The sequence below is a fragment of the Myodes glareolus genome, chromosome 6, assembly GCF_982192425.1.
Source record: "Myodes glareolus chromosome 6, mMyoGla1.1, whole genome shotgun sequence".
NCBI lineage: Eukaryota > Metazoa > Chordata > Mammalia > Rodentia > Cricetidae > Myodes > Myodes glareolus.
In genome coordinates this window covers 56787145-56809836 of record NC_142031.1, presented here as the reverse complement: position 1 = coordinate 56809836, position 22692 = coordinate 56787145, and the positions used below count along the sequence as shown (strand labels likewise).

The 22692-nt window shown below is 46.9% G+C and overlaps 2 pseudogenes; both read left to right on the top strand.

Annotated features, from left to right (window-relative positions):
- The first annotated feature begins 744 nt into the window (after window positions 1–744).
- On the top strand, window positions 745–18104 carry LOC125403911 (large ribosomal subunit protein eL8 pseudogene; annotated as a pseudogene).
- Window positions 18105–20633: 2529 nt separating this feature from the next.
- Window positions 20634–21272, top strand: LOC148121833 (fatty acid-binding protein 5 pseudogene; annotated as a pseudogene).
- Window positions 21273–22692: the final 1420 nt, after the last annotated feature.

The window sequence follows — 22692 nt, the reverse complement described above, 5'->3', positions numbered from 1 at the left end:
GTTACCTAACTAGAAACCTCTTTGCACACATGCCTGGAGGCTTATCTTTGGGGGACTCCAAGTCCTGTTACATTGACAATCAATATTAATTATCACACCAACATACCTCCTTATGTATATGAAAATACTCCAAAACCTAAACAATACACACCCTGAGGCCCTCTTTGTCACCAGGTGTTTTAGACAAGTTTACCCAACCTGGACTGCTCTTGTAATATTGTTTTCAAATCCTTCGCTGGTCTCCTGGGCCCTGTGACTTCTCAAATAAAAAAAAAAAAATGGCGATGCTGTTGTTTTCCCCCAGGGAGTTCATTTCTGAGCATGTGGGGCTTTGCGGGGCTTAGCTGCAGGTTGCCATGGTGATTACTCACTGGCGAGGAGCAGAGCAATTGCACTCGAGAGCCAGTTTTCCTGGGTGGGTGGAACTCATGTCTGTGGCGGTTGGAAGGGCAGCTTTGGGATAACACGGGACCCTCATAGTTTCGGTGGGCAGGGAAAAGGGTTGCAAGTCCCCAGAGGAGTGAGTCCCAGGCCTGTGGTCCCCACAACCGCCTGTGTGGCTCTTTGACAAACAGAAGCAAGATACCCACACTTGTGTTTTTAGCTAATGATGAGCAAATACAGCTTAGAATACTGGAGACCAGTTATCACCAGGAGGGCAGCGTCAGCAAAGTCTAGGGTGTGTGTGCGGGGTGGAGGGAGGAGCCACACCCTCTGTAAGGAAAGTTATATCAGAATGTGGCCATGGCTGTGTATTACTATCATGTCCGTGCCCGGCAGCTTTCGTCGGTGGCAGAGCTGACCAGTTTCCAGCTGTCCAGTCCATTGAGCTGGAAGTATTTGCCACCTAACCCTTTGCAGAAAAATCTTCTGGACCTGAGGCACGAAGGGCTTGTAGGTGAGGACAGGAAAGGGAGCAGAGGTTATTTATATGGCCTTCTGCAAAGGCTTGCTTTTTATTTTGTTTTGCTGTTTATATTTACCAAATGCTTCCCTGTGGCTGGCTCGCTATTGAACAGACTCAGAAGCTCTCTTTTGCAAAGGGAAAAAAATGATGAGCATCCCGGAGGAGTTAGAGAACATCACACAACACACACTTTCATTAAAATCAACTCACTGTTCATCTGTAACTCAACTCAGGTGGATGCCCTGTGTTTGAACTGATCATGGTGTAATAAGGAGATGTCTTTGGTAAGGTGCTTACCATAAGAACATGAGGATCTAGTTCTCACATAAAAACTCAGGCCTTATGTAAGCACCTGCAAGGCCAGCACAGGTGTGGAGACAGGAGACTCCCTGGGGCTCAATGGGTAAATCAATTCAGTGACAGACCCTGTCTCAATCAATGTCAGTCAGTCAGTCAATCAATCATTAACCAATCAAGTGAAAAACCATGGAGGAAGATGCCCGACATTTAACACCTGGCCCCCATATCACATGTACATACGTGTACATGCACACCCACGTGAACGCACAAAAGATCATACTCAAGGTCACACGCAGTGACTGGAAGGTCATCTTTTCATTGCATCATTAAATGCACCATCAGGATTATGCGGAGGCTGCAAACCAGGCACTACCTCAGACAGGTCATGCCAATTCTCCAGGCCTCAGTGTGTCATATCTGCAAGACGGAAGATGAGGCCTAGTCTCCGCCCCCCCTCACGGTCTCACAGTGGAGATGGAACCCAGAGCCTCATGGATGCTGAGGCAAACACTCTCTAACCAAACCACATTCCCAGACCACACCTCATCACTCTAGCTCTCTGAAGAATGACAGGTTAAGAGCCGGATGCTCGTGGAGAGTGTCGTAAGAGCTACTTCTCTTGCAGAAATGGCTCTGAGTCTCCCAAATCAGGATGTTTAGCCCCAGTGTTCTGTGTGACTGTGTGTTGTCTGCCTTTCTCTATAAACTACAAGATCTATGTATGAGTTTTGGGAGCTCAGGAACCTGTAGGAAGTAGGATTTGTACCTGCCCAGAAACCAGCACCCAGGGTGTGTTTCCACCATCTATGCTATAACAAACTGTCCGAGGGTACATCACTCTCTGGGCCAGGGCAGTCTAAAAGAATGGACCAGCACTGTCCTCCACTATACTGGTGAGAGAGAGCCCTTCACCTGAACTGCAGCAGCTGGAGGCCAGAGGCCTGGTCAAGCAATGTTTGCTGCCCTTCACAGGGCTGAAGAGGGAAGTCTAGACTTGCTTACAAAGCTGGATGAACAGTCTCACAACGGTGACAGCATGCTCTGCAGTCGTCACACACTCCTTGGGGCCTCAGGACCCAGTACCAATTCCTTCTCTTGCAGAGCAGTGCTTATTCAGCCTGTCAGAACCTGGGTGTACACTCCAGGACCACACCCACCACAGAAACCAAGAAAGGCTTCTGAGTCAGCCTGGAACTGCAAGTCAGATGGCATCACCCAGATAACTGCCAAGTGTCTATTGTGACCTAGGTAGAACCGTCAATAGCACTAACACTAATGTCACCGTTGGCTGAGGTGGGAGGAGCATGGACTTGCTTCTACCAGGCAGAGGGAGCTGCACTACAGTCTGAGGCCCTCAACTCCCCAAAGCTGTCATCCTGTGAGCAGGTGCCATGTCACAGCAGTGACCCCCAAACCTTGCTTAAACCCAGTGCTGGATCCTAGAAGATGGACCATAAAACACCGTACTAACGCTAGAGACAGAGCTCAGTCACAGAGTGACCGCCTCCCATTTATAAAGAACTCAGTTTGCCAGGCAGTGGTGGTGAAGCATGTCTTTAATCCCAGCACTCAGGAGGCAGAGACAGGTAGATCTCTGTGAGTTCAAGGCCAACCTGGTCTATGGAGCGAGTTCCAGGCCAGGCTCCAAAGCAACAGAGAGAAACCCTATCTTGAAAAACAAAAACAACAATAACAGGACTCAGCTGAATCTCTAGTATGGCTAAAATGAATGAATGATGATGAGTTTTTAAAGTTATTTTCAGTGTATTTTTACAAAAAGCTAGTGGGTACAACTAAGGCCATCTCCCTCACCTCATGGCACCGAACAGCCACACGGTCAGGGGACAGGCACGGATGCGATATAGTCATTATTTTGTACTGCTGTGACCGAAACTCGACAGAAACAGTCATCAAAACGGTCGCTGTTTCAGAGGGTTTCAGTCTGTCATGGTGGGAAGGGCACAGAGGAGCTCACGGTCCTGGGAGCATGTGAGAGAGGCTACCTACAGTGAGAAAACAGGGTGGGACCAAGAGGCAGAGGCCTGCCTCCGACCTTCAAAGGTTCGCCCTAGTGACCTAGTTCTGCTAGCTAGCCCTACCTCCCTGAAGGGCCCACAGCTCTAAACCAGCAGAACCAGCTAGGAATCAAGTATGCACAACATGAGCCTGCAGGGAACACTTCAGATTCAAACTGTGATCGCCTAACGTCTGCTGTGACCTGGGTGGAGCCATGGACACCAACACTAGCATCGCCATGGCTGAAGGTGGAAAGCGCGTGGATTTGCTTTGCATTTGCATACTGAAAATGATCACCAAGAAGCTAAATGGCTAACTAGTCCATGCCACATTTTCCTTTTGCATGCCAAGGGTGACACACTGGCAGATTTGGATGCCTCATCCAGCCTGTGTAATCCAGTCTCTGAGTTCTTCCTGTGAGATGAACATTGGGAAACAACAAGAAGAAACATATGTACCAGGCTTCCAGATGCTGTCAGAGAATGAGAGACTCAAGAGGTTAAATGTGCCAGCACTTCACATCTGGTCTTCCCAAGCACCCAGCAACTGTTTCCCGCACACCGAGCATGTTCCTGCTCTCTCCAGTTTGAATCTGGAGAACCTGAGATTGGACTAGGCAAACTGACCTGGCTGAGTTCTGCCGCTCAGGTAGAACAGAGGTAGGGCAGGTAAAGGAACGTCCCTGACATACGCACTTCCCCAATCAGAGTGCAGGCTTCAGGTCATCTGTAGCCCACAAAAATTCAAATGTACCACACTAGCTTCCAAAATTCCTGGGCATCCCTGAGCTACCAGAGGGACCTGCTTTGGCCTCTGGACCACACCCCAGGGACTCCGACGAGCCGAGCGGAAACAGAGCCAGAGTAGTAATGAAGAGTACCCACTCTATCCCTGGAACAGAAACTTCTGGAAGCTCTTGTTCTCTGGGGTTTCAGAGTGGTGTGACTGCTGACAGAGAGGGGTCGGATGCAAGATATGCCCCCCACAACATGTCCCTCATGACTACTTCTAATTAAGTTCTCCATCCTAATGTTGCCAGAACCTTCCAAAATGGTACTGCCAGCTCCAGGAACCTAGATGTTAACAGGGAGCCCGTAGCGAACATTCAATTTTCAAACAATAACAAATCATGTAGGTTTTAAATGGCAAACACGAGGCAAACGTCACCCTCCAGTGGGCCTGAATTGTCACCTTTAAACACCTGATGCTATCTCTGCCTGTCTTGCCTATAAACTTTGTCTAAGCATTTTTTTTTTCTTCTTAGGCAGTACCTTTACTGATCACACTGCTTAGATCTGGTGCTCTTTCATCTAATTTTGCGATCCTCAGATTAAAAACCCACATTTGCGGACTAAGGAGATGACTCAGAGGTTAAAGAGCTTACGGTGCAGGTGGTGACTGGGGCCCAGATTTCTGTACAAACGCAGCCTGAGCGTGGCAATCAGCCTGTAATTCCAGGCTCAGGAGGCTAAGATGGGGTCCTCAGAACAAGCTGACGAAGGATCTTCGTGAGATTCCATCAAATTCCTGAGTTTGGTTGAGAGCTCCCGCTTCAGTTGGTAAAGTAAAGGATCAATGGAGGATGATTCTAGACATCAACTTAGGGCCTTCATATGCATACAAGCACACATTCATGAGTATACACACACACGTGTGCCCATACATATCAAACATGTGTGCATACACAGACTCTCTCTCTCTCTCAAATGGATAAAGGCAGGAAATAATAATCTTTGAATCAACTCTTCATCGTTAAGGGAAGTACTTCTTCCCTGGGCACACTCAAACACAGACATTCGGACTTTAAGTCTAGAATATTCTCTACAAGCCCCCATTGGGCTCGAGGCTCTTGTGCAGAGTAGGAAGCCAGAAACAATGCCTTCAATGGACACATTTGCCTCAGGGGTTCTCTAAGCCTCCATTCCTACCATCCTTACTGCAGTGGTCAAGAGAAAACACATACACAGGGAACAGAATCCCCAGAGCAAGCTCCTCCTAGGTAGACTGGCAGCTGTCCTGGAGCTGACATGATCACATCTGCCGGTTGTGTTTCCGGAAGCCTTCACAGACAATTGTCTCAAAGACACTTCTCAAACAGTGGAGGCACTCGTCTCTGTCACAAGTGTCCCTGACAGCACTCCACTTTCAGTCACTTGGGGCTTGGTAACAAGTGTTCTTTAACCATCCATCAAAACTATATTGAATCCACCCCCATGCCCAGCACCTTGCTGCTGGCCTGGAATGGAGAAAAATAATTGACAAGAAGCCCTTGCTCCTCTCTGTCCAATGAGAAAGCTGAGTGTCCCGGATGATGTTGACTGGACACTGCAGGACAAGGGGAGGGGATAGCTGGCCTCTCCTGTAGGGTCTGACACCCGGATGTACGACAGAGGCCGAGACCCACACTCCCACCCCAGCAGTGTGCAGTTGGCAGTAGTAGGGCATGGACCTGGTGATGCAGAGGCTCAAACCATTGAACCATGGAGGTTGATTTCTACTTCTCTGGGTGGTCAAGGCTGAGGAGGGTTGAGGACTCCCCTAGGGCCGTGGAAAGGGCCTTCGCTGCTTTAGGCTGAACTTTTTGTTGTTGTTTTATCGAGTTCATGTTCCACAATCAATTGAAAGCATTTTCTGTCCTAGCGGTTTTCATGGCAGACAGTGCCCCAGGCTCAGGACTGATCTCGTTACATCATTGTTTAAGCGACAGTATTGCCTGATTCCCATCTACCTCAGGCTTTCTCTGCACCAAGATGTCAGGATCCCCCATCCTCCTTACCCAGAAAACTCACCTGCCTCTTGCTTGTTCCTTCATTCCTGTGGTTGCTGTGTCAGTTTTTCGGGACTGGCTAATTTATAAAGAAAAGAATTGGGTTTGGCTTTGTGGCTATTGCATCTGGTGAGGACCTTTTTGCTGTGCTGTAATTTGCCAGAGGGCGTTACACAGAGCCTGCATCTCCTTTCTTCTCTTACAAGGCCACTGATCCCTTTTTGGGGAGCCCACCCTTGCTGTGGAATAATCCTTTTGTACATTGTGAAGATTCATCACTGTGATTGGCTCAATAAGGAAGCTGACTGGCCAATAGCTGAACAGGATAGAGTTAGAAGGGAAAGCCTAATTGAAAATGCTGGGAAGAAAAAGGGTGAAGTCTGGAGTCATCAGTCAGATGCAGAGGGATCAGGAGATGAATGAATGTACAATGCTAATAAAGGTATCACCACATAGCAGAGCATAAATAAGGAATATGGGTTAATTTAAAATGTAGGAGCTAGTTAGTAATAAGCCTGAGCTACTGGCTGAACATTTATAAATATAAATTTAATATAATTTAATATAAACATTAAATCTCTGATTATTTGAGAGTGGTTGTAAGACAGGAAAATTCTACCTACCTCATGACCTCATCTAACCCTAATCACCTCCCAAAGGTCTTATCTCCAGGTATATTAACATGAATTTGGGAGTTAAATGTGCAACCTATGAACTCGTAAGGAACTTATTTATATCATAGCAATTGCTTCAAGGCCTTTTAAAATCCAGTGCTTTGGGGTCTGGACAGGTACTTACAAAGAAAGCCTGATAATCTGAATTTGATCCCCAGAGCCCTCACAGAGGTACAAAGGAGAATTACATCTATGACATTGTCCTCTGACCTCCACATTCCCTTTGTCTTCTTGCTCTGCTCTATCTAAGGTGCTGGTTCTGTTTTCCTTTAGGAATATAGCCCGGAAGTTAGAGTCCAGTTGTTTTAGGTCCAGTCAGTGGGTTTCCACATAGCTGCAAGGGAGACTGGGAAATAGTCTGGGAACAGGGCTGAAAGTTCCATCACTGTGGAGGAGAGGTGGGACAGGCACTGGGGTGCAGGCAGTGTCCTTTCCCTACTGTCTCTTTAGCTGTGTGTTTCTGAACCGGTGAAAGGCAGATGCTAAGGCAAGGTTAGCCATCCCAGCGATGGAAATGGAGCAGGAGCTAGAGGATGCTGGGATAGCCACCAACTCTTTCTATCAGGTGAAAAGGAGAAGGAAGGAAGGAAGGAAGGAAGGAAGGAAGGAAGGAAGGAAGGAAGGAAGGTAGTGTGAACATGTCTCTTAGTGTAGCATAATTTTGAGCTCATCAACGTTCTGGGGGGTGGGGTTCATGGACCAAAGTCGCTCATCCCAGGAAGATTGTGCCTCCCAGCCCTCTTTGGCTTCTTTACCTGACTCAACTACTAATTAGGAAGATATGACCTCATAGAGGAATTCAGAAGTCAGCAGCCAGGACCATCAGGCTGTGATGTTCCCAGGGGTCTGAGAAGCCATGATATGGTCTCTGCACTATGTAACACTCATGAGTCCCTTATCTCCCTGTGAAGATGAGGTCCTGAGCCCAACTCACAGGGCTGGAGGATTCTAAATCACCCCAGTAGTAAGTTCTTTATGCATTGCACACATGGGCTGCCAATACTGGACTTCTGTGCTTTTGGGGGGTGATATTATTATTTATTAAAGGCTCTTGGTTGTGGACTGGAAATGTGGCTCAGTGGTTAAGTGGTTAAGTTAACAAGTGGCTCTTGTTGCTCTTATGGAGGACCCAGGTTCAATTCCCAGCCCCATGGTTCACAATTGTCTATAACTTTAGTACCAGGGGAATCAGATGTCCTCTTCTGACCTCCATCGGCACCAGGCATGCACGTGGCGCACAAATACACATGCAGGTAAAACACTCATACACAGAAAATAAAAGTGAATAATTCTTAAAACCCCCTTTTAAACAAAAAGGCAGTGGAGCAGAGCCGCACACTAGGAATGGTTGACAGCACTGAGCCTCGATGTACAGTCTGCCCTCGGTGCTCTGGGAACATCACCAAATATACTCAAAAAACAAAATTCTTCTTTCCAATGTGACTTGCTGAAAAAGCTGAACACCAAGATGCATACACGAGAACCAGAAGTCAAAGGTGTAGACTGGGCCAGCAAGATGGCTGACCCAGGGAGTAAAGGCACTTGCCACCAAACCCGATGACCTGAGTTTGATCCCTGGACCCACATAGTCTGAGGAGAGAATTGACTCCTGAAAATCGTCCTCTGACCCACACAAGAACACGGTGACACCCACATCCATAAACAAAGATATACAAATCAATAGGGTATATAGACTCACACACATACATATGTTAATATACAAATTTATACATACATACACACATACATGCACGTATACACACATATATACACATGGTACATAGGGTAAAGAGCAGAAGGCTCAGGCATGAGGATTCTGGCTTAGCTGGCACTGGACTCTGGGTAATCCACGGTCACAACCTGTCCTCCCACCCCCACTCCACATTATTTCTCAGCAGAGTGGATGGTTATGTGTTTCCGGTCTGGACAGTTTCTTTTTTCAAAAATATTGACTAAAGGGAAATACTTCAAATAAGAACATATTCCTTTTAAAACCACATTGTTCACAGTTCAGCCTCATTGACTGGGCACCTGCTCTAGACTCCGGTTTTGCCACCGGAGTCAAGATAACAAAATCCAGGCCACACCAAGAAAGGACTCCCAGAGAGATACCAGGAGAAAGATGGGGTGTGCACTGAACAGACAGGTTATTCAAAGACGTAAGGTTCAAGCTCACCATGGTGGGCCTGAGGCCTTCGAAGACGTTAGCGTGAGCTCAGCCCGGGTTCTACTCCTGTGCAGTGTGCTAGGGGCTGACAGAAGGGGTGGAGCAGGAGGAGGCTCACCTTCCTCACCCGCCATTTGACCTTGAACACACCAAAGGTAAAGATGATCATTTTCACGGTTCCTCCAGCTTCCTGGGGTTGTGGACAACCACAGAGTAGGCAATAGAGTGATGTTTTCCTAATTCACACATGACAGATGAAAGCTATCGGTATTTAGACCAACACTTTCCAGAATGCATTCTCCAATAAAAGGACTAATTGCTGATAGATGTCTCCAAGGAGGAACAAACATACCAGTTATTTGCTTATTGCTATCCGGGCCAGGGTTCTCTTATGTGCGGTCACGTTCAGGTTAAACCTTTGCCGCAATCCTCCTGTCCTTGTTTGACAAATGTAGCAATAGAAACTCAAAGATTTCAATGCCTTAGAGGAAGAATTAAAGGTCATGCAGAGACACATTCGCAAATAGGTGTCTTTTAAAGACACCTCCTCCTAACACAGTACAAACACCTGCCCATACAAAAACTCTTTTGCAGTCTTTGGAGAAGGCCATGTCCTGCTTCTTCAATGTGAGTGGTCATGTGTGTGTGGCATGGTGTGTGTGGTGTGTGTATATGTGTGTGTGTGCTGCTTGTATATGTTAGAAATCTGTATGTATAGTGTGTTCTGTGTGTGTAAGCACATGTGTGTTGCTGTTGCATATTATCTGTGGTGTGTGTCTCTGTGTGAGTTTAAATGTATATGGTGTTCCCTACTTTTTTGTGTGTGTGTGTTGTGTGTATATTGGGTATAAACAGAGGTTTCTCTGTCTCTCCCTGTCCTGCAGTTGCTTTTAAATAATCATTCAGAGACCTAATATTAATTACAGAATGTTTGGTCTATAGTTCAGGCTTATTACTAATTAGTTCTTATATTTAAATTAACCTATTTTTATTAATCTATATATTGCCGTGTAACTGTGGCTTTACCAGTCTGTTGGCATCTGCTTCTTGGGTGCCTGGTTCACATCTCTTTCAACGTTGCCTTTCTTCTCCCTGTATTTCCACTTGCCTTTCTTACCTAGCTTCATTCCGCCTGGCTACAGCAATTGTGTGGTGTAAGAATGAGTGGTATAGCCAGGAGGGGGTGGCGTATGCCTTTAATCCCAGCACTTGGGAGGCAGAGGCAGGCAGATTTCTGTGAGTTCAAGGCCAGCCTGGTCTACAGGGCGAGTTCCAGGACAGGCTCCAAAAGCTACAGAGAAACCCTGTCTCAAAAAAACCAAAATAAAAAAAAAGAATGAGTGGTATGATATCTGTGTATATGGGGGTATGTGTGTCTATGAATGGTGTGTGTGTGTGTGGTGTACATGTATGTGTTTGCCAGCCATCCTCTGAGGTTTTCTGTCCAATTGCCATGTGACTGGAAGTGGTTTGTTTGCTCAGGAGTGGCCCCGCTGTGTTGTCAGGAACTGCTTGGAGTGTCAGCACCCATAAAAGCAAACACCTCCAGAGACCAGCTCAGCTGGCAGAGAGCAGAGGAACCAGGATGAGACTTGTCTATGCCGGCTTTTACTGGGCTACTTTTAAGTACAGTGTCTTACCTACTAACTGTGTGCATTTCCAATTAATCTCCAGAGCAGAGTAGAATCTCCAGAGAAAGATAAATCACACACACGCACAAAAAAAAAAAAAAAAGAAAGGAGGCACCCTACCATCCAAGTCACTTCTGAAAGGCTGCCCCAGGATGTGACAACCAGCTCCTGTGACTGCCACCTCGCCTCGGGCTTTCAAAACTCTTGTCAAAGAACACCTTGCCTTATGGCAATGCTATTGGGCCCAGAACAGGGAAAGTAAGTGTTGTGTTTTGAATGAGAATGGCCCCCATAGGCTCATAGACTCGAATGCTTAATCTAACAGGGAGTGGAACTGTTTGAAAGGATTAGAAGGATTAGGAGGTGTGGCCTTGTTGGAGAAAGTGCAGCCCTAGGGGTGGAGCTTTGAAGCTTCAAAAACCAATGCCAGGCCCAGTCTGTCTCTACTGGTGGATCAGATTGTAGCTCAAACTCTCATCTACTTCTCCAGCACCCTGCGTGCTGTGGCTGCTGCCATGCTCCCCCCGCTATGATGACAATGGACTAAACCTCTGAAACTGTATGCCAGACCCCAGTTGAGTACTTTATGAGTTGCCATGGTCATGGTGTCTCTTCACAGCAACAGAACACTGACTAAGGCACAGAAGACTCTACCATAAGCCGGAGGTCAGAACCAGAGGCAATTACGGGCTTAATATTACTTCTAATCCTTTCTAAAATCCGAGATCTCTATCAGCATCTCATTTATACGTGAGGAAATTGAGGCACAATACAACTTGGCAAGTACCCAAAATCATCAGGAAGAAAGCATGAGAACCAAGATGGAGCAGGTTTGATCCCAAATGCCTGTAATGAGCTTGGCTACAAGGTGATTGCATTCTGGGCATAATGTATAGTATATGCATATAGTTGTAAGCATCCTATACATGATATGGGTGTGCTACTTGCCCATGGGGTGGGAGTATATGTTATGGGATGGGCTTGTGTGGTATGGAGTGTGGGGGAGTATATGTTGTAGTGTGTTTGTGTGAGTATAGAAAGTATGTGGTAGGTTAGCATATGTATGTAGAGGGTATGTGTGTATGATGTGTGTACTGTGTGTGTATGGTGTGCGCTAGGTGTATACGTTATATGGTATGTGTAGATTGTGTGTACATTTAATATTGAGGTGAATAGAGGACTGTGTCTGTGTGGTAATGTATGATGTTTATATGTATTTGAGGTAGGTATGGAGGACATAGCTATGTATGGTGTGCGTGTGGTGTATATAGTAGGGGGTAGCTAGGGTATGTGTGTTATATGTATATGTGGTAGATGTGTGATGTTTGGTGTGCATGCACACTTCCTTGTGATGTATAGGGTGTGTGGAAGCTATGGGTTATGCATGATGTGTATATGACCTTGAACCTTAGGGACAAAGGACAAAGTCTTATAGTTTTGTACCTTCCAGAAATAGCAGTGCTGCAGGGCTGAGCTTGGGACTGAAAGAGGGCAGGTCCTAAGGCCTTGGTATCAGTAGACGTGAGTTCACGTCCAAGCCCTGGCATATGACCACGGCAAATAGCAAGGACCTGAACAGCTCTACGTCGCTCCCAGAGTGGTCTGGCAGGATCCCAGGAAAGCTCACAAAGCTCTGGCCCAGCTCCACCCTAATTTCCACTTTCTCTTGCACACAGCAGACTCTGTGGGCTGGGGCATCCGTGGGTTATGCAGAATACAGCCTCGGCACTTTCCACGTAGTATCCATAGCCTTGGGGATTGACCTCACTGAGTGTCTCTCTTTGTCCTTTTCTGGAGAATGTTAAACTTTCCTGGAAGGTTTGTCCTCCTTGAGTATCCTGCATTGGCAGGTGGATGGATCCTTTAGAGGGAACAGTGCAACTCATACCACACAGGACATGGAGGAGGAAGTGGCCGGGGGCAAGGGGCCTGGCTGCAGAGTGAGAGCCATTGGCTGTGCTGCTACTGAAACTGCTTGTGAGCCACTCTTTCTCACTGAGGACACATTTTATCGAAGGACGGCTTTGGAAAAGAGCCATAAGGACACTTCAGTGAGTGTCCTTATTCGTGACAGGAACTCTGACCTGGGAACTTCAGGCTTCATGCTAGAAGGTTTCCCTAAGGGTCCTTCTTTCCCAGAGGCAGGCCAGCCTTTCTCCCTCCCTCCGTCCTTCCCTCCCTCCCTCCCTCCCTCCCTCCCTCCCTTCCCTCACAGGCCCTGAGTATGGACTTGGAAGTGTGGAATTCAAGACCTTGGGAGAGCCGTAACTTGGGTAGATTCACAACTCCATTGGGCTGGGTCCTGTTGTTGGGGCTCCTTTGGAAATGCCTAAAGGCAGAACCCCGAGTTCATTCCAGATTCAGCACTGGTAGGATTGGTTAAGAGTGGAAGATCCTTTCCAAGACCTAATTTAATATCTGGGTTATTCTAAACTGTCATGGGGGTTTTCATCCAAAGACCAAAGAGAGATCAGACTGAACCACGTGCTTGGTCAGCTGTAAGTATGCGAAGGGTTCTTGTTACGGATAGAGGAATTCAGGTGCCAGAAGTCTAAGTCACACATACATAAACCACACTCTTCCAAACACTTCTGATGGGATAGGAAGACAACCATGTCTGCATGTTCAAAGATAAAATAGAATATGAAATTATGTAAAAACACGATGCCTATAAAGATACTACAGAGAACAGATTATAGGAGAGTGCACACACGAATAAAACAGGTTTCTGGTTGTGTTGGTTACATGTGGATATGTGTACGAGTGTTTACATGTATGGACACATGATGGGGGTATATGTGCATACATGTGTAGGCCTCAGGTTGATGGCTGGTGTCTTCCTGGACCACTCTACACCTTATATGTCAAGGCAGGGTCTCAAACTTAAATTGGAACTCACGATTTCAGATAGTCTGGCTAGCCAGCTTGCTCAAAGGATCCCCTGTCTCAGTTTCCCGCATGCTGGGATTACAGGCGTGCCTCCATGCCCACCCAGCTTTCATGTGGGATCTGGGGAGTGCGACTCTGATCTTCATGCTCACATGGTAAGTGCCCCTTTCACTGAACTGTCATCCCCCCCGCACCGTGTTCTACCGCTGAGCTCCATCCCTAGCCCCCTTTTCTCCTTAAAAGGAAGCCAGTCCTGGTGGGCCAGGGCTACCCAATTCTAGACTAATCTTTTCTTGACTAATTATGTATGCGTTTGGACCTCATATTCCAATGATCTCTCATCACCTGTGCTGGCTGGTTTTATGTCAACTTGACACAGGCTAGAGTAGTCAGAGAGGAGGGTGCTTCAATTGAGAAAATGCCTACATAAGCTCCAGCTATAGGGCATTTCTTTAATTGGTGATCACTGAGGAGGACCCAACCCATGGTGGGTAGGGCCATCCCTGGGCTGCTGGCCCTGGGTTCTATAAGAAAGCAGGCTGAGCAAACCATGGGGAGCAAGCCAGTAAGCAGCACCGCTCCATAGCCTCTGCCTCAGCTCCAGGTTCCTGCCCTGTTTGAGCTCCTTTCTTCCTGACTTGCTTTGGTCATGATGTTTCATCATAGCAATAAAACCCTGACTAAGACATGACCTCACCCTGGGTCATCTTCTGAGGCAGTCTTTATCATCCCGTTTCACAGATGAGGAAATAACGGACAGGGCACTTGTTGAGGAAGTGGGAGAGTCAGATGACCCGCCCACCTGTACCGCCTGCAATGTGTGCTTCTTAAGAACACTTTGCTGTCTGTGGGCCCAAGACAGAGACAATCATAAGTTTGAAGAAATAAATGGGACTCTACCGTTTCTGGGGGTTCCCACTGATTTTATATTGGGGACATGCTTGACATTCTCATAGAACTGTGATCTGGCCAAGAGAAGGAAGTGTGTCTCATCTGGGCAACCCCAGAGCCCAGCACTGGGCCTGGCACTAAGTAAATGTTTGGTGATCAAATGAAGAGAACTTAATCTTGAAAAGTGAGGTGAGCCATGCACCAAGACTCAGACACAAAGCTCTGGGCTCCCAGAGCTGTTAGCTTATGCTGCGGCAGCTTTGACTACCAAGCCTCTGACTCTGCTCCAAGAAGCTGGGGTAAAAGCTGAGCCAAGAGAGCCAGCTGCGTCAAGGAGGAGTTCTTGATGTCCCATCGCTGGGTCAACGGCCCTTTCCACTTCCACTTCTGATGGCTGCCCTTCATGTCAATGACCTCTGACTCTAGTGGGTGACAGGACCCATTAGGATAGGGATCTCAAGGACCAGGATACTTGGGTGGGGATCAACTCTCTAGACCTCCCCTGTGAAAGTTCAGTGCCAAGGTACATCAATGGATGGCACTCAGAGACCAGCAATGATGAGCTCACCAAGGCGGGGCCTCCCACCCTGGGGAACAAACCCACAACACAAAACCAGAGTGGCTCGCAAGCAGGGTGTGGTGAGTGTCGCCAACCCTGCTGTGGTAAGCAGCTATGACAGGGCACCTTGTTTCCCTGGCAACATAGTGGAAACACAGCCTACATATACCAGCCATGGGTACCCCAGTAGGGTTGCCAGGGAGATTGAGGTCTACCAGAAGTCCAACCCGCAGAGTACCATGGCACTCTGCCCTCCACGTGTCTGCTTCTGAGCATTAATTCTCTCATTTGGGGAATGTTTCCTGCACCCTTATGTCGGCTGAAGTTGGGAAGGATTTAGTTCTAGAGTGCAGAGGAGTGTGAATACTGAATGGATCCTGCTCTTGACCTAGGGAGAAAGCCTATGGCGTGGAAATGAGGCAAAGCACTGGCATCTAGGCACACGCAGAAAGAGAGTTTCATTTGCTACCACTGATGTACAGAGCTGAGTGTGACAGCATAGTCCCCATCTCCACATGCAAGCGTACGCACATGCACGTGTGTGTGTGCATGTACACACACACACCCCTTCCCTAACACAGATGTACAGAGGTGAGTGTGGGCATAGTCCCCATCTCTTCATACATGTGTATACACACACACACACACACACACACCCTGTATGGGTCTCAGTTGATGCATAGCTATGGGTCTGTCTGGACGATGCTGCTTCTCTGAGCCTCAGTGTCCTCATCTAAAGAGTGAGACTCAAAGGGGAGTAGGTGACACATAGTGGGCATTCTGTGTCCTGGCTGGTGTTACTGCAGGCATGCAGTGCAGCCGGTGTAACTACAGACATGCACAACCAGTGTTACTGCAAGCATGCAGCACAGCCGGTGTAACTGCAGGCAGGCAGTGGAGCCGGTGTGACTGCAGACATGCAGCACAGTCAGTATAACTGCAGGCATGCAGCACAGCCAGTGTTACTGCAGGCATGGAGTGTGGCAGGTGTTACTGCACAACACACACAATTAGACCTGGCAAGGCGGACGACTCAGGGACAGCAGATGTGGGGATGAACCAAGCGCACTCCTCCTTCTCTAAGAAGCCTGGGTTGATTATTGAAGCCATGTGAGGACATCTTCAGCACCATTAGAGAAGTAGGAAGAGAGCTAGAAGCACAGAGGATGTGGGTGGGGTCCTGGGGAAGCTTCAAGAAAGTGTCTCTGTTTTGCTCAGAAAGTATGAGGGAAAAGTTAACAGAAATCATGACTAGAAAACAGCAAGGTGGGTTTGAAGAATAACAGCTTGATCAAGACCAGAGTGAGTGTTTCAGATGCCAGAGGGATTGGGGGTGGGGAGATGGAAGACCAATGAAGGTCAGAAACAGACAGCAGCTGAATTGCAAAATGTCCTGACCTTGGAGCTAAGAAGTTGGGACCTCATCTCTGTTGATTTCTGAACAAGGGAATTAGAGCTGGATTTACAAAGACCATTCTCTGTATCCAAAGTGTACTGATGCAGAAACAGACCCACAGAGCGTGAAGGGCTGGGAAAACTCATGCATGAAGCAGAACAAGGCTGGGAAGACTCGTGAGCATAAGGATACGTAGCTCGCGATAGAAAGGTACCGTAACTAAGCAAGGGAAGACGTAGCAGTTGGCTATGTGTATGAACAAAATACATAATGAAGCTGGGCATGGTGTGCACTCAGGAGGCAGAGGCAGGCAGATCCCTGTTGAGTTTGAGGTCAGCCTGGTTACAGAACAGCCAGGGCCATATAGTGAGACCCTGTCTCTAATACACACAAACACACACACACACACACACACACACACACACACACACACACACAGCTCTTAATCCACATGGAGTAATTCATAGGACTCCAAGACTTAAATGAAGCAAACACCAACCCCCGTACTAGAAAAAAAAGCCTATAAAATAATTATAACAAAATATAGAGCCAGGTGGTGGTAGTGTACTTACCTTTAATGCCAGCACTCAGGAGGCAGAGGCAGGCAGATCTCTGAGTTTGAGGTCAGTCTGGTCTACAGTTTGCGTTCCAGGACAACCAAGCAAGGCTGTTACGCAGAGAAACCCTGTGTAAAAAAAACAAAAAAGAAAATATGGACAACCACATCTGTGGCCTCTGTGTGGACACAGGGTTCTCACTGACTGAAGACAAAAGCTAGAACCAAGAAACCATGAAATGTAAACTTTTCTACAAAAGTTTCTTGACAAAATTCAAGGGAAACAATATTAAAAGGTTAAGTCTTGTCAGGCATGGTGAGAGCATGCCTTTAATGCCAGCACTTGGAGGGCTGGGGCAGGTGAATCTTTGTGAGTTTGAGGCCAGCTTGGTCTACAAAGTGAGTTTCAGGAAAGGACAAAGCTACACAGAAAAATCATGTCTTGAAACCACACACACCCCAAATAATTAAGTCTTACTACAGAAAAATGTACTCAACACAAGATAAAAAAATTATCTTGCTCTCCTCCAGTCAAGCAAAGACCCCAAAGGAAAGAAGGCCAAGGGGAAGGAGGTAAAAGATCCGGCACCCACCGTCGTGAAGGGACAGGAAGCCAAAAGGGTTCCTTTTGTTTGAGGAACAATCCTTTGTTTGAGAAAAGGCCTGAGACTGACATCGGGCAGGACATCCAGATCAAGCGAGATCTCAGATGCTTCATCAAATGTTCCCCCAGCGTTAGACTGCAATGGCAAAGGATCATCCTTTATAAGCGGCTCAAGGTTCTCCTGCCATTAACCAGTTCCCCCAGGCTCTGGACAGCAAACAGCTACCCAGCTCCTTAAACTTGCCCACAAGGACAGGCCAGAGACAAAGCAGGAGAAGAAGCTAAAGCTACTGGCCCGTGCTGAGAAGAAAGCTGTTAGCAAAGGGGATGGCCCAACTTTGAGACCACCTCTCCTTCAAGCGGGGGTCAGTACAGTCACCACGTTGATGAAGAATGAGAAGGCTCATCTGGTAGTGATTGACCAGGATGTAGACCGCATTGAACTGGTGGTCTTCCTGCCTACCCTGTGTTGGAAGATGGGGGTCTTCTACTGCATCATCAAGGGAAAGGCCAGGCTGGGATGGCTGGTTCACAGGAAGACCTATGCCGCTGTTGCCTTCACACAGGTTAACCCAGAAGACATGGATGCTCTTGCTAAGAAGGTAGAAGCTATTAGGACCAATGACCGTGACAGATATGATCTCCTGTTGCCACTGGGGAGACAACATCCTGGGCCTTAAATCTGTGGCTCGAATTGTCAAGCTGGAAAAGGCAAAGGCCAAAGAACTTGCCACTAAACTGAGTTAAATGGACACTGCTACTTTTCTGTGCATAAGTATAATCACAAACTTTAAAAAAAGAATTTATGTCGAGGACTTTTTAAAAACTATAAAACAATACAGACTCTTTAAAAGGGAGGGACAGCTATATGGGAAGATAATTTCCAGCATAAAAAACTAAATGCATTCCCTCAATAGAATTAGTAAGCAGGAAAATGCAAATTAGCACTACAAGAAGCCACCTGGGGAGGTGAAGGCAGGAATATCAGGAGTTCAAGGCCAGCCAAGTTCATAGCCAGCCTTTACCGTATGGGAAACAAAAGGATGGGCAGAAGCAGGAAAGGATGAAAAGAGGGAGAGAAGGAAGAAATGAAGGGAAGGAAGAAAGGGAGAAAAGAAGAGAGGGAGGAATGGAGGGAGGAAGGGAAAGAAAGCTCCAAGAAACCATGCTCACCCATTAGACTGGTAATAAGTTGAGACAAGGTTGAGAATTGCTAAGGTTGAAGATGATGAACGCTCTTATACAACAGAGGGGTGAGTTGGCACCATCATTGTAGGGATTAACGCAGCAACATACAGTGATCTAGAAAGCATACCTTTCCTATGACCCAGGGAGCCACCTAGGATACCATGATTCAACTACTTAGGTATCTAGGTAAATGTTTGTTCCTAAAGGCATATGGTGACAGGTACCAGAACAGTCATCTCCATGCTGCTTGTAATGTGGAGGAAACATCTACTGACCCGATTGAAGGATGGGTAGACACATGGTGGAGCATTCACCCAGTGGAATTATAGATGGCGTTTGGAAGGGGGTTGTTGTGGAATAATCCTTCTGTACACTGTGAAAATGTGTTGCTCTCATTGTCTAATAGCTAGGTAGGATTTGGGGGAAGAGAGAATGCTGGGAAGAGGGGCGGAGACGGGGCAGTTTTGAGCCAGATGCAAAGGAAGCAAGACACGTACAAAATGAGACACGTACAAAACAATCCACAAGCCATGTGGAAGCAAATGAAGGAATGGATATGGGTTAAATTAAAAATGTAAGAGTTAGCTAGTAATAAGCCTGAGCTATTGGCTGAGCATTTATAATTAATATTAAGCATCTGAGTGGTTATTTGGAAAGCAGCAGCTGAGACACAGAGGAACACACCTACATGGAGCCAAGGGCTATGTGAGCACCAGTGTACAGATCTCAAGACACATTGCTGAGAGAGAGACTGAGGTAAAACTACAAGAATGATACCATGAAACACTAACTTTTAGCACTGGTCTGCTGTCGAGAGCAAGAAAGAAGCAGATTAGAGACAAACACTGGATGCCAAAAGAGGTGGGACTGAGGGTCAGGACAATAGGATCACACTGGTCTAGGGGTTGGAATTCCTGCCCAGGAAGAAACTGTTGAAGGTTCAGGATGTAAGACCATTCTTTTCTAGATTCTGTTTCCTGCTCATCTCTAAGGCCTTAGAAGTCACTGTGGAAACAGTAACAAGATTCATCTTCTATGGCTGCCTTGATTCAGGGCAGTAGGGAAAATTCTTCACAGACATGTAGGTCAGCATTCTCCAAGTAGGGCTTCATGGGGTCACATGCACAGCTGAATATCAGTATAAGTCTCCCACAGTGTAAGAGTTCTGGGCTCCAAGGGGAAGTTCAGGTCTGTTCCCTAACTGCAGGGCTATTCTCTCATCTTACTTCTGCATACTCCTCTGTATACCCTGTTACAGGGTTCTTTCCTTGGCAAACTCTTACTCCTTCTTCAAGGTCCACTGCAAATAGACCCTTGCTTACACAGGCCTGTGGCTGGACTGATATCAGTGTAGAGCAAAAGATAACCTTGTTAGGAAGGGTTTTGATGGAGCCCTTGACAAGCTCCAGGGCAGGACAGATGGAATAGAGTCAGGTCACAATGAGACACCGTAGGGTGTTGAGATGACTCAGGAGGTAAAGATGCCTGCCAAGGAGCTTAACCACCTGAGTTCGATGCCAGGGACCCATGCGGTGAAGGAAGAGAATCAATCCTGTAAGTAAGTTGTCCTCTGACCCCCATATGTGTACCTTGGCATGTGCACATATATGCACACATGAATAATCACTTTTTTCTATTTGGTTTGAGATAGGGCCTCACTATGTAGCACTGACTGGCCTGGAACTCATAATGTAGACCAAGTTAGCCTCTAACTCATAGAGATCCCCCTGCCTCTGACTCCTGTCTTAATCAGGGTTACTATTGCTGTAATGAAACCCCATGACTAAGGACAACTTGGAGGTGAAAGGGTTTATGTGGCTCACACTTACACATCATAGTTCATCACTGAGGGAAGTCAGGGCAGGAACCTGGAGGCAGGAGCTGATGCAAAGACCATGGAGGGGTGCTGCTAACTGGCTTGCTCCCCATGGCTTGCTCAGCCTGATTTCTTATAGAACCCAGGATCACCAGCCCAGGGATGGCATCACCCACAATGGGCTGGGCTCTTCCCATCAATCACTAATTAAGAAAATGCCTTAGACAGCGCCCCCGCCACCGCGTTCTCCCTGCTGCTGCTTTCGTGCTTGCCCGCCCGCCTGCCCGCCCGCCAGTCATGGCCAGCCTTAAGGACCTCGAGGGGAGGTGGCGCCTCACGGAAAGCCAAGGCTTTGAGGAATACATGAAGGAGCTAGGAGTCCGACTGGTTCTTAGGAAAATGGGTGCCATGGCCAAGCCAGACTGTGTCATCACTTGTGATGGCAACAATATCACCGTTAAAACCGAGAGCACTTTGAAGACGACACAGTTTTCTTGCACCCTGGGAGAGAAGTTTTATGAAACTACAGCTGATGGCAGAAAAACTCAGACGATCTGCACCTTCACCGACGGTGCCCTGGTCCAGCACCAGAACTGGGACGGGAAGGAAAGCACAATAACCAGAAAAGTGAAGGACGGAAAACTGGTGGTGGACTGTGTCATGAACAATGTCACCTGTACTTGGGTCTACGAAAAGGTGCAGTGAGGATGTCATCTCCACCCTGGACAGGAGTGAATAAGCTCAGTTCAATGAGCAGGTCATAAATATCTACACTGCTTCTTTTCTTCAGTTTTACTTTTCATGACTGTGTTCAACCATCTTTATCACCAACACTTTACATGAAACTCATGTCAAAGTGTTGATTTAACTGGGATCTTCCCTTTGGTTAGTAAATAAACGTGTTTGTGCTACTTCAAAAAAAAAAAAAGAAAAGAAAAGAAAATGCCTTACAACTGGATCTTATGGAGGCATTTTCTCAATCGGATGACTCTAGCTAGTGTCAGGTTAACCAGCCAGTACAATTGACCCTTTGTCAACCTGACATAAACACATCACTATTAAGCTACAACCTTTCCTTTCTTGGGTTTCTTCAATATCATATATTAATATGATATAAATATAAATATATTTATAGATATAAACATTCTAATTTTTTAAGTCCCACAATCTTTAAAAATTCAAATTCTTAAAAATCCAGACTCTTTAAAATAACTGATCTCTTTAAAATTCAAAGTCTTTTAAAACTCAAAACCTCTCAACTGTGGGCTCCTATAACATCAGAAATAAATTAAATACTTTCTCACTTCAAGAGGAAAGAATCAGGGCATGGTCAAAATCTGAACAAATGAAAACCAAACTCCAATAATTTAAATGACTCAGTGTCAAATCTCTGTGATGTACTTACGGTCATCCGGGCTTCTCCAAAAGGTTCGGGTCACTTCTCCAGCTCCGCCCTCTGCAGCACACAAAGCTTGTCTTCCAGGCTCTGGCAGCCTCCACTGCTGTTGCTGTTCTTGATGGTCTTTCCATGGCACTGGCATCTCCAAAAGGCTGGGTCTCTGCTACACTGGGCTGCACTTCACCCATAGCCTCTCCTGGGTGCTCTTCACAGACTTCAGCTGTGCCCCACAGTGCCAGGCCTCCACTGTTCTCCACAGCCTCTTCGTGCCTCAGAACCAATACCACCTGGGTGACTCTTGGGCTCCCAAGTTCCACTGCCAGCACACGGAACATAACTGTGTGCTGACCCTGGGCAAACACTTCCTACAAGATTTCACCTCAGTAATGCTGGTCTCTTCTTGATCACCACTAATTGCTCCATTTCAGCTGACCAGCATCAATTGTCCCATTAAAACAAAGGCTTCACGTTAGTGGTTCTGGTATCTTGTTAATCACAACTGGTTTCTCAGTCCCAGCTGACCAGAACCACAGATTCTAACTCAGAATGGCAAATGGTCCCGATAGTCTCTCAAACTTCCCTCTGAAACTTCACAAGCCAGGTCTCAACCATCTATCTGTATTTCTCTCAAGATTCTCTGCCAAGCTCCTAGAGAACAGCTTACTGAACGCTCAACACTCAACGGCTTTTCTTACCCAACATTCCACAGTCCTTCCACAACCCTCCCCGTGAAAACACAGTCAGGTCTCTCCCAGCAGCACCTCACTATCCTTGTGCCAGTGTCTGTCTTAGGACAAAACACCATGACCCAAACTAGCTGTGCAGGAGAGGGTTTATTTGGCTTACACTTCCACATCCCTGGTCATCACTGACAGAAGTCAGGACAGAATTCAGCAGAGCAGGACCCTGGGTTCAGGAGCTGATGCAGAGGC